Consider the following 13,748-nt stretch of genomic DNA (forward strand, 5'->3'; position numbering starts at 1 on the left):
GGACTTGTACGTGTACCTGTAAGACCGGTCTGGTTCCACTCCGGTGCCGGGTTTTTAACTGAATTTTGAAACACACAGTATAACAGTAATATAGTATGTATAAGTCGTATGACAATAAAGTAATAAGCTAAGAGTCTAAGACTAAGTTCAACATTACAAAGTTCAAAATAACAACATTAAGTTCACACACTTCAGTTCAAAGTTACGGTTTAAAACATCACAATATCACTTAAGTTCAAAGTTCAGCATTAAAACATAGTACTAAAAAGTAAAAACAACATTTCCATAAGTCTGTTGTCTGCGACAAGAAATGAAATTCAATCCTTGCAAAGGATGGGGGACTTCTCGAACAATGGCACTGGCTGCACTGACATGGAGTTTACTTCAAGTTATTTTTAGCAGTGAATCCCATATGGCTGCAACATGGAACAAAAAAGTAAAACAAGAAAGTAAGCAAGCAATACAAGAAAACTTGAAAAGTAAGTACTATTAAATAGAAGAAAACCCAATATATTACCTTCCTCATCTTCAACAGCATCATCAGGTATATAGTCACATAGAAGATCAAGAGCAATGTGCTTTTGAAGAAAGCTTTGCATACAGAGCAATGCTTCAACTATCCTTGTAGACAAAGAAGCTCTACATGGAGTCAGCATGCGATTCCCGGTGCTAAAAGTTGATTCAGAGGCCACTGAAGACACAAGCATGGCTAATATATCTCTTGCCATGTGTGAAAGTATCTTATACCTGCTTGCATTAGCCTGCCACCAAGCCAATATGTCAAACTGGTCAGGTTGACCTATTTCACGCATTCCACCTTCAATTACATCTATCAAATACCTGTCAAGCTCAGTTGTTCTTGCCTCTTCAACACAACTTAGGTTGTCCCAATACTGTTTCCTCCTTGATTGAATTCTAGCAAACAGACCATGAGATTGCACACTAACTGGATTGGCAACAGTATGAGCATCACTACTTGACCCTCCTCATGAACTGAATACAAGGAATTATAATCTTCAAAGAGTTCCTCAAATTCTAATTTCACCTTTCTCATAACTCTTTGAACCTCCCATGTATTATTCTCATACAAACAATTAAGAGTAAACTCCAAACCCTTTTGTTTCTCTCTTGGATCCAACAGATGAGCAATAAACATTACAGAATTCATTGTTTCATATACACCCCAATACTTATGGTACTTAGTACACATTAGACGATACATACGAGCAATAAAAGGATCTGATGCTACATTGTTTCTAAATTCTACTAATTGTTCATTGATGAGTAACAATTGTCATAAGAACATATGAGTAGTGACTTGTGTAGATGCATAAAATTTGACAGTAGCATCGAAGAATACCTTTAGACACTTCACAAGACCTCTAGCATATTTCCAATCTTCTTGATAAGGAGCATGTTGACGAGGAATCTTTTTCTTCTTATTCTTCATCTTTGCCTTGTTCTTGCTTGTTGGATCCAACTCCTCAACCTCTTCTTCCATATCCTCAACCTATTCATCTTCTTCCATATCCTCAAACACATCTTCTATGAGAATATCACTAGCTATAGCTGCTTCAATATCAGCATCAGTAGGTAAAACAGATTCTTTTTCTTGTTCAAAGATAAACCTTTCTTGAAAGTCCCTATCAATCTGTGCTAACATTGCAAAAAAAAATCATATTTTTCAGCAGCGTCTAACATCAAGTAAGTGTTATTCCATCTAGTGTACACATCTAAAATCACAGATTTCTTACAATCTACCTTTGCTAGGGAAGCACATTGTTTAAATTTTCCGTACCTAGAAGGAGAACTAAGAACGTATTTTACAACTGACCTTATTCTTCTAACTGATACATTAAATAGCCTTACTGCATCTTTAATGACAAGAGCAAGAACATGGGATGCACACCTCACCTAGAGAAAGAACAAAACAAAAAAGATACTGTCAAAGTCAATGCTTAAAAATGCAACACAAAAAGATACTCAGAGAAGCTATGTTCATGAAACAGTCACCATTTATATCTATATTTCAGTAGCTCAGTTGATAACAAAACCAGTACTAATTTTGACTAAGATGAATGATAAACAATAACATGGAAGAGATGTAAACTATAAACATCAATTGTCACAACATCTGAGATGTAAACTATAAACATAACACAGTATTTTCTTCTCTAAAATCCAAAAGGTCATTATATTGTATATTGCACTAATTCTTATCCCTGGACATGGTTTCAACCTATTAACAGAGAGATATTTCTTAAAAAGATGTATGCAAGCAAGGATATCAAACAAAAGCATAATATCAAATGATATATTACAGATATGCATTATATCTAAAGCAAGACATTACATGAATAACAAGTGCAGAACATGATAAGAATGTAACATGGAATGCAGAACATGATAGAATGTAACATGGACTTACATGTAAATATTTGGCTCTAATTGGTGATCATGTCCAGCCAATGACAACATTCTTCACATGATTAATGGCTACTTTTTTGGCGCTGACATTGTATAGAGTGACACCAAATACATCTTCTAGACCCCAATCCTCTAAACACTTCACCAGCTTCTCACCGATTTCATTACCAGTGTGACCTTCATCTTGGCAGAACATGAGTATTCTCTTTTGCAACTTCCAGTTGTGATCAACATAATGAACGGTTACACAAATATAGTTATAATTATTTGGTGATGTCCATGTGTCTGTTGTCAAAGATACCCTCTGCTTAGATGTCAAGAAATAAGTTTTTAGGCTATTCTTCTCTTCCACATACATCTTCAATACATCCCTATAAATTGTCATACGCCCTGGAACCTTGAATATAGGCTCTGCCACCTGCATCATTGCCATAAAACTTGACCCTTCTACTGCTCTAAAATCTATTTCATCCTTGATTATCCACTCAACAAGAGACCTTCTTAACTTTTCGTAGCTGTAAGAATGAGCAATAAGTTTACCATCTTCACCTGGTTTTGGGGGTGGCTTCAACAGAGTTTGTTGTCCCTTGTCTTTCTCTACCTTCTTGTTTGGATTTTTAAGGAATCTCTTCAAATTCTTATGTAATCCAGAAGTTTCATGTACGTCATTGTCAGCAGCATACAATCCCTTGCAATGATGACATTCAGCTTGAACGTCATTTATCCTGGTCATCTCCAACCAAACTTTAGATCTCACTTTACCATGCTTCTTTTTGTTGTCACCAACTTCAGTTGTACTTGTTGGCGTAGGTTCAGCTTCATCTGTGTCAGATGCAGCTTGAGAGGATGATCCAACTTCAGTTGTACTTGTAGTTTGAGTTGAACTTGGTGTAGGAACAGTTTCTTTTGGTCTTACAATGCTATTACTGGAATCATCTGGTGCTTTGCGCTTCCCTATTTAGCACCTCAAAGGCCTGCAAGAGAATTAAAGAATATTATATGCAGTATATTGGCCTTCTAGACTTCAAGCACTAGTTCCTTACAAGAGTGAAAGGTGCAGAACAAGAGTGAATTACTTTCAATAACAATTCATCCAAAACATAAATAAGAAAATTAAAATGCAAGAGAGATTTTCTTCACTATTCTCTGGAATTTCAATCAAAGACTATACTAGTACTAATAACAAAACAAAACAAAACAAAACAAAACAAAACAAAAGAGACCCTCTGCAAGACTGCAACTAAATATAGAGATAAAAACAAGACATCTAAACAACAGAAACAACAAAGTAAATCCAAATTCAAGCAAAATTCATTTCATTAATTCATAATTCCATATCAACTAAATATAAATATACAGAACAAACAAATTACAAATCCCAAATTCCGTAAATAGTACACTAACAAGCAACAATCCAATCAATCTTAAAACTCCAATTGATCCATACTCTATATTACTAAAACCCAATAAGATCACAAAGCATTCATGATTAAACAAGAACCCAAGATTCAGTTGGGGTTTCATCATCCTTGTTAATTCTTTTATTCAAACTATGTAATTACAGAAATCATAAGAAATCCAGAAAAGATCTATCACTTTATAGAGATTCAGTAGAAAAACAAGCAAAAAAAATTTCTAAATTTTCTAATCAACAAATTATGTAAATAAAGAGAACCAAAATTGAGATTCAAACCAGGACTAACCTTGAATCTGTGGGGGGGTGAAAATTGATACCTATGAACAAAGAGATTTGACGATCTGTGGAGATTAAGTGAAAACCCTAAGTGAGACTGTTGTTGTTCTCTTTCAGATAGAGAAAGAAAAAAATAAAATGAAATTGGCTCGAAGTCGAAGATAGATACTAGATAAACTAAACCTAGGAGGGACGACTAGGATCTAATATCATAGAAAATATCAACGGCTTTAATTTACCGGGACTTTGGGTCCGGTACAGGCCGGGACTACCCCAGAACCAATACATGTACCGGCCTACTCCGGGTATCAACTTTCAGAACCGGTACATGTACCAGTAACTCCGAGTCCGGTTCGGTTCAACTCCGGATCTTTCGGTTCCAGACCGGTACATGTAAAATGGATCGGGTCTTGTGCATCTCTACTTCTAACCTCGTCCGATACATGACTAAAATGTAAATTAGAAATCATTATATAGTTTTGATCAACTAAATTTGATAACAAGCTTGAGATAGCAACACTTGTGAGTTCGACCGAGCTATGCTCTATCAATCTCCCCCTTTGTCAATTTTAGTGACCAAACTATTAATACATATGGATTAAAAAAATAAAGTAATGTAAAGCTCCAAATGCATCATGCTTGATTTCCTTGGTTCTTGAACTTCTTGAATTCTTCGTAACTTCAAGTTTGCCATTGATTCTGAACGTGTTCAACTCCGCATCATTGTTGTTGAAGATCCTTAGAAATAACAACATGAATCAATGTTCTCAGACGTTTTCATACAGAACACAGTATTATTATCATTATCAAAGTCCATTGTATCATAACTTCGAAATAATACTACGGTGATATGTTTCTCCCCGTTAGTCAATACTTCCATCTTTTGCATAATAGGTAAAATCTATAGATGTAAATCCACTCCCCCTTACATAATGATCTATAAACCATATGTATGTAGTATGAAATTACTAAATAGTTCTCCCCCTTTTTGTCAATATAAATTGGCAAAGGTATGAAAACTATGGGATCATAATGAATTTCACAAAAGATAATTCATGGATAAAGAGTTACAAATCAACTTTTACTTTAGATGATATCACAGAGTTAAAAACTTAGTTTCTTCATCAAGGATTTTATTAAGATACAAGCACCCTACAAATTCCACAACCGATCTCTCCACAAAGATATAACAATTAAGAACAAGTTCAAAAAGAACTCTCTCCCATTTGATGTCATTCCCAAGAGAACAACATGAGCGACCTTACTTTTACGCGAAAAGAATGATTTCTTTGGACATTAAAAATCATGTAGATTTGTATCTGAAAAACATCGAGAAAATCAACCATAAGATTAATTCAACCGACATGACTCAACATAAGAAAAATTATATGGAGTAACATTCAGTAACTTCACAATAAGTGCAATATGGAGAGATCAATACTGCGGAATTCTCAAGAGAGTTTACTCCACTTTAAGTTAATAAAAACGAAAAAAGTTAAGAGCCTAACTTTTGAGCATACATGAGATGTCAGCTCAATTCACCAAATGGTAAAGTAAACATACATCTCATAAGTTTTGCAATACATGTATAACCAAAAAGGATTAAGTACTGCAAATTCATCTTATCAAAGATACAAACTTGTACAGAACATACAAGTTGATTTGCTCTTAGAATGGAGAATCAATCTTTTTCGCACGGATTTACACCAATATTGGTTACCAAAAGCGTATAAAAATATTTTCTTAACAAAGAAGAAAATACAAAGTCACTAACGACCATGGGTTGTACGTTCACATAATAAGATTGTGAACGTTCAAGAATCCCAAAGGTACGCGTACTACTGCTCATTCTTGAACTTTCTTCTTTGTGATTCACCAAAAACAACAAGTCATCGGAATTGTTTGTTTTTTCAACCTTGAAAATTTAAGAATCTTAAACACAAATCAAGTTAGGTAAACATGAATGATACACAATTTACATGGATCATTATCCACATTGCTTGTCTATTATAGATACTTCACTTATGATTCATTTTCTCTTAGCTAATGGTGAATAATGTACTCGTAATCAATATGATTTTATGTCTTAAGATATCTACCCAGACCTAAGTTTAAATATAAATATTATGATTAGATAGACTATCCATTGCATATCCCTCTTTGCTTGTTTTGCAAAAATTCTCATGGATCATGTTCTCGTCTCTTGTAAGGAGTCACATAGGCAGGGATAACTCTATAAATAGCATAAGAAGTGTTGATTACCACATCGAGTGATTACAATTTGGACTCACATGTGACGTGGTACACCTTGAGTCGTATATAACTATATTGACTCTTATAATGGTGCATAAAAGACAAAAACGACAACCACTACGGATTATTGTCATAAACCATTTAGACAAAATATTATAAACCTCTTGACATGGAATCATATCTTTGGAGTATTGGCTCAACAAGATAGAGACTTAAAAAAAAATCTTGTGAACCATTGGATATTGAACTTCAAGTATATATTTAAACAAACAATCATGACGATACTCGGGTTTCCACCAAATCATGTAGCGGGGGGGGGAAAAGTACAAAAAAAAAATGTTTTTGATATCAATAGATCATGTAATCAAGCATATAATAATAAATCATAAAGCTTGCTCAAGTTTATAGACATACCTTTTTAGAAGATTCCAATCATGAATCCTACAGTTTTACTAAATATCCAACATCTTACCCAACATAATATGTGTCCCCCAATTCTTGTGCCTTACTTACCAACTTTATTATAGGGAATTCTTGGTGAGGGTACACTTCCAACACAATCAGGTTGTGTTGAGGTGAACAAGGTTTTGCTCACCACAGGCGACTGAAACACACTTTTCGGCATCTATGTATTTTTCACCATCTATAGTTTTTGGCTTCTTTTATTTATTCTTCCACCAATTGTTATGTTTCACTTTTGGATTATCATAAAAGGAATCACTTTTAGAACCCTTCATATCCATATCCATCCTTTTTGAGAAATTTTTAACTTCCAATATCATGGATTCTGCCTTCTCCCTAGTCATGGAATTTTCTAGGAGATTATTCCTTTTTACACTCAATGCATTATTGACTTTCTTTGGTACCCAGTTTTGAGTGTGTTTAGGAACAAACAGAACCTCCTTCCCATTACTCTCTTCAAGATTTCTCGGAAGACAATTGGATTGACTATTCTTTTGCAAGTTAGTCTTTCTCCAATTGGGAACATAGGATCTCGTCTTGGTCTTTACTAATTATCTTTTTGATAATCATTATGATTGTGAAAAGGATTCGTTTGACGTTTATAGGCAAATCTTGGTTTATCACAGAACTGATTCATTTGCCTATATGTTGGACAGTTACAATCTGTAATATTAACGGGATTAGCCTTAAAATATGATCTAGGTTTCATAACTTCTTGTGATACCCAAACAAGAACATCGTGAAGTTTCTCATTCCTTATACGAAAATGACATCCCCTTTACATATAACATTTATTTACGAAATAGTATCAAACATAAGGAAACTTCTTACCCGGATTCGTGTGTGCTGGTTTTGAAGGTTGATAGACTTTTCTATTTCGAACCTTAATTGACGGTGAATGTGTTTCACTTTTTCTATCATTAGAAACCTTTGGTTGAGAAGAATCACTGGATTTGAAAAAATTTACCTCTTTGCTAGTACTTGGAGCATCTATTCCCTTATAGCCCAATCCTTGTGTATCACGATGATCTTTACTTGTTCCTAGCATTGTGGTTAATTTGTTCGAATTAGAATTGAAGTTTTTCAAATCCTCTTCCAACATCTTTATTTTGTCAAGAGCATCAGTTAAGTCATCCTCAAGGTGTTTTTCTCGAGCGAGACAAACACTTTCTTTGTGATTAAAACTTATTTGTTGGGAGTTAATCCTTGCTTCAGTTCCTCTAAGTTTTTCTTCCAACTTATAAAAATCTCTATGAAGGTTATCATATTCAAGTGATTTTTTACTCAGGTCATTCTTACAATCTTCAAATCGTTACTTTAATTCCAGATATAAAGATCTTGATAAATTCTTCTCAATTTCTTGTTTCCACGACAGATATCGGTTATAAAAGGTGTGAGATGAGAAGTTGTCATCTCTCTCTTTTCCAACGGTTTCAATAGCTTAACATACTCTGAGATTTGCTCATTTACATCTCTATCAATATCTGAATCACCTTCATCAAAAAGTTCATCCAACTTTTCTTCTAGGCGTGTTTCCCAGTTATCAACAGTTTCTACATCAAGAGGATGTTTATAAATTGATCTAGATGTGACAATTTCCTCAGGTGTTGGATTCAAACCTTTATCAAAATCACTTGTTTGATTCTGAACTAGTGATACGTTATCAAAGATAAATTGTTCGTCCATAGAAGTAGATTTCTTCAAACACATAGTTATGAGGCCTTAGCGTGTTTGCCTGCTATGATACCAACTGAAAAGGATCGGGGGTACAAGTACACCACCAACTTTTTCGTTCGCCAACATAAATTAACTAAACTCTAAAACAATTATGATAGTTACAACTTAATGAATCTCAATCAAGGAATAATATAAGAGTCTTTATCTCTTTCTCTCACAACAATTAATAAAACAAAAACAAGTCTGTGAACCTGATTATCCGTGAGAACTCTTGAACGATTCCAAAGATCGATATCCAAGATCAATCAAGTCGCATCCAACAAACAAGGATGGATATATCTACTTTGATTGATTAACATACTAAGTATGATATTTCAATTATATTGATAAACAAATATAATGCGGAATCTAAATAAGACAGACACCGGAAGTTTTGTTAACGAGGAAACCGCAACTGCAGAAAAACCCCGGAACCTCGTCCAGATTTGAACACCAAATTGTATTAAGCCGCTACAGAATCTATCCTACTATCAATAACTTCGCACTGTAATGTAGTTGAAGTCGAACCCACCGTCACAGAGATTTAGTTACAGTGGCGCTCCTTACGGCTCTTGAATCTCAAAAGACTCTGCGCAATTGATTCCCTTAGCTGATGTTTTTTATAGACTAATATTTGCTTCAACCTAAGCGAATACTTTACAAACCAATATGTCTCCCACAGATAAGCCATTTTTATTTTCGTTCGATTCGTTAGATTATGTGAGATAAAAATCGTTTGCAGTAGACTGAGTCCAGCAAACCTGGAAATCTGGTACTTCCGACCGAAGAGCATCCTGGATTATTATTCACCTCACAAGAAAAGCAACAACTAGATACCAATGCAGAATTTCTTGGTTGTAATTTCTTGTGGAATCACAAAATATGAGACGAAGAACTTTGTGATTTCTATCAATCTTACCTGTTGGAGCGAAAGCTCAATCAAATAGTAGCAAGATCATGATACACGAACTATCAAAGATAAGAAAGTAGGACTTGGCTTCACAGATCCCTAAGCGGAGTCTTTAAGTCGTTAAACCTAATTATGTTTCTCAGAATCACTGAAAGTCGAGGTTAAGAGAGAATAGACTCTAGTTAGCAACTAGGAAAAACGTAAGTGTCGAGATTAATTTTTTCCCAGATGCTTGAGCTTCTATTTATATAAATTTTCAACATTGAAGGTTGCTTATGGTTTAAGCTAAGGTAGCTTCGTAATCAAGCAAACACTTTTTACCGTTGGATGAAATTCGACTTGAGATTCAAGCTAAAATGAAGTGATCATTTTCCACAGATAAATGGTTTAGCTTGAGATAAACACAGATAGAATATACACTTGTATAAGGATGAAATGTAACCAAACCGTGTACAATAAATTTGTTCAAGAATGGTTAACCAAAGTTAGACACACGAACTTAATAAGCTTAGCCCACTTTCATCAAACACTTTTGACTTAACTTGATAAACAACCTCAATAGGTGATCAATTATGTCCTATATGTGTTTTAGAGAGTTTTTCAAATGCCAAATATTTTGTAGAAATACTTTGAAGTGCATCTGAAACTATTCGACTGGGTAAGCACGTGTACCGGATACGTGTACTGCTTTCAGTTCGTGAGACACTCTGCCAAGGTACGTGGGTTTCAGTATGCATATCGGGTACGTGTACCTCCCTTGTGTTCACGATCAACAAAAAAAATTGGTATGCATACCGGGTATGTGTACCAACAAGTCGTTACCGAACTTAAACTTATGTCGGTACGTGTATCGCTGACCCGGAACCAAACAATTACGCCAGTACGTATACTAGATACGTGTATTTTCCCTGTATCCAGATTCCAGTAGTTCTAAAGACTCTTAATGATCAATTTGAGACAATCCCGGATAACATCAATGATAATCTTACACATATCACTGTTCTAGGTTATTTTCAAGTGATTAACTCGAATCATACTCTAGTTCATAAACAATAAATTGTTCTGAACTAAATTCATCAAGTAGATGATTGACTTATAGATCAAATTGCAACTAATTTTCCTAAATATATAGGGGGGGGGGGGGTGAATCACTCTCCAACCCACCTATGTTTTTACCTATTATTTGCTCAGCTGTTTGGATGTTTTGTTATTTTAGATAGATTTATGGAAACAAAAGATAACAAAAATTTTATTTTTTCTGCCATGGAAATTTCATTAGTCTGGCGGGACAGGAAATTTGACAACCAAAGTACTCTCTGAAAACTAGGTTAAGAGTTATCCTTGTTTGCCTATAAAACAAAAGGCTGGTGGTGTTTGGATGTGAACTGGTGATGAATTAGTTTAAGGTACTGTTAGCTCGAGTATTTTGGAGAGGAACTCTGTTTTGGTTGGTTATCGAACTAATCAAGAGTAGGGCTGCACATGGGACGGGACGGTACGGGTTTTTTCCTAACTCAGTACCTGTATCTCCCTATGGTAGGTACTTGTACCTGTACCCGTGTAGTACGGGACGGGACTTGTACCTGTTTAACTCGGGACGGGACAGGACGGGACCGGTTCTTTACCTGTACCATATGTTAAAAAAAATCCACTTTTTCCTAATAGCTAGAAATTGAACACATTGCAAGAATTTGAATTCACATTTTACCTCAAAAACATTGGAAAGCTTGCGAAGAAAATAAATTGCGTAAGACCAGCATCCCACTTTGTACATTGACGCCCGGTCGACAAACTCATAATACGGGAACTGCACATATTTTGAAAAAGAAACACTAAAATTAGTTAGCTGGAAACAACGAAGGCATTGCAAAGCTACATTAAAAAAATACTAATATTCACAAGAAACAAAGTAACAACGGTAAAAGGATACTTAAGCAACCACGTACACTGGCGATGGCTACAGTCTCAAGATATGGTATGAAATAAGAAAGAGCTAGAATCCAAACAAGCTCAGTAACCCGTCGAATTGAGTCTGGTAGGTCAGTAATAGAATGTCGTAGTCGGCGAAGCGTCATAATTGACACCACATGATAAAACAAGAAGCAAACGTGAGTGAGGAGGAAAGTTGTGTGCGTTACCTGAGACATGATCTTGAATATCAATCAGTACAAGAAAAGTTCAATTAACCAGAAGACATGCATATATACTACACCAAAGTTCATGCAGAAGGATCATAATTTGTTGCCTGCGTTGTTCATCTTCCATGAAGGAAAGGTATATGAAGCTCCCAAAACATTCCAAAAGTAGTGTTGCACCTAAAAGAAGTATGAATAAAAATCCTCGGTACTATGGGACGGGACGGGGATAGCCTAGAACCGTTACTTGTACCTACTTTAGGCACGGTACCAGTTTTAGGTACTTGTACCTGTCCCATCTGACCGCGGTTCCGGGACGGTTCCATGGGACGGGACGGTTCCTGTGCAGCCCTAATCAAGAGTAGAGGGCCTAAAATGGAAGCCGTGGTGAGCTGGATTGTTGTCCAATTATAGCAATGTTGTGAAGAACACTGAGATAAAAGAAGAACTCAAATTAATATGAAATACTATGTATATTAATTTGGAATTACTTCCTAAGATGTTCTAAGCTGAATTACTATTTTTCAAACAATCTTTAAGAGCATCCACAGTGGGCGAGTATAACCAAAAATTTGGGATGAGATCGTAACACAGTGGGACGGAGTAAAGATCAAATCCCAACCAAAGATCAAATTCCAGACCAAATATGGTCGCGACCAAATCCCAAATTCTAATATAGTCGGGCGTAAATTTAAAGTACGCTTGTTGCTGGGCGTAAATTTAAAGTACGCTTGTTAACGGGCGGGGATTTAAATTACGCCCGATGAAATTTTAATTAAATAAAAAAAAAAAGAATGAGGCGGACTTTTAAAGTCCGCCTGATGAAAGTTACAAAGAATGGGGCGGACTTTTAAAGTCCGCCTGATGAAATTTTAATGGGGCGGACTTTTAAAGTCCGCCTGATGAAATTTTACAAAAAAAAAATGGGGCGGACTTTTAAAGTCCGCCTGATGAAATTTTAATCATGTACCGTTGCGTCACAACACGGACTAAACCCAAATTTTGATCTTTTTTTTGATCTTTGATCTTTGGTTTTGATCGCACCACTACAGTTGCTCTAACAAACCTTTTTAGCCTGGACATACGGGATGCAAGTATTATAAATTTAAAGGAATGCAAGATTCATGGACATACGTTTCCATGAATGTGAACTTAAAGCCATATATCTCAAATCCAGAAGACAAACAAACAAATACTACTTAAAAAGCAAACACAAGAAACTGTCGTCTACAGTTTATAAGTAATTATAGTAGTTATACTAGAACTTAATAGATAATGATTTTGATATGTTTTTTAATATTCAATTAAATCTACAAATATGATTATCTTGATAATAGGAAGAAAATTGAGAGAAATGATATTGTATTGATTTTACGTTCTTCTATTGATTAATCCTAATTAAATATTGATTTAATGTTCTTTCCGATGGCTCGTGAGAAACAGGAGAAAAAAAATCTCGATGGAAAAAATAGTTCAAAGAAATTTTTAATTTGTAACTAGAATTATTATTAAAGAAAGATTAAATTAATTATTTAAAAAAAAAAGCTGACAGGAAGGGTACACATCCTCTATGTGAACCTCTAGAACAAGAGGTTGAGCAAGAGGATGTCTTCCCAAAACCATGCTATGTCATCTACACATTGGTTAAAGAGGTTAGGGTTGGAGGAGGATCTTTAGGAAATTGAAAGTGTATCCTACGTGTACGAAGACTTTTTACTCCACACATGTTCCATTGGAGAGATTCTAAAAGAGTTAGGGCTATGGGTTTCATGAACCAGGAAATTCTTAGAGCATTGCTCGGTTGAACCCACCAAGCGTTGGTATGTCAAGGTTGGTTGTCATATTTTAGTATCAAAACTCATAAGTCGCTTGATTATATTACTAGAGTCAACTTATTGACAAAACTCCTACTTCTTCAAAATTTAAATAGGAAATTAACGTGGTTCGGCACTAACGCCTACGTCCTAGGAAAAAACTCCACATTGCCGAATTATATTATGATCATCAGTATATTACAGAGATAACTTTATATTTACAATATGATTCATATTTAAGGAATTGAAATTGTAGGAAACCCTATAGTATACCCAAAGGTATTCTTAAACCTATTTCTAAAGTTATTAACCAAGCATGCAAGGTGAGTGTTCACAAA

Source organism: Papaver somniferum, chromosome 11 (genome assembly GCF_003573695.1).
Source record: "Papaver somniferum cultivar HN1 chromosome 11, ASM357369v1, whole genome shotgun sequence".
Taxonomy (NCBI): Eukaryota; Viridiplantae; Streptophyta; class Magnoliopsida; order Ranunculales; family Papaveraceae; genus Papaver; species Papaver somniferum.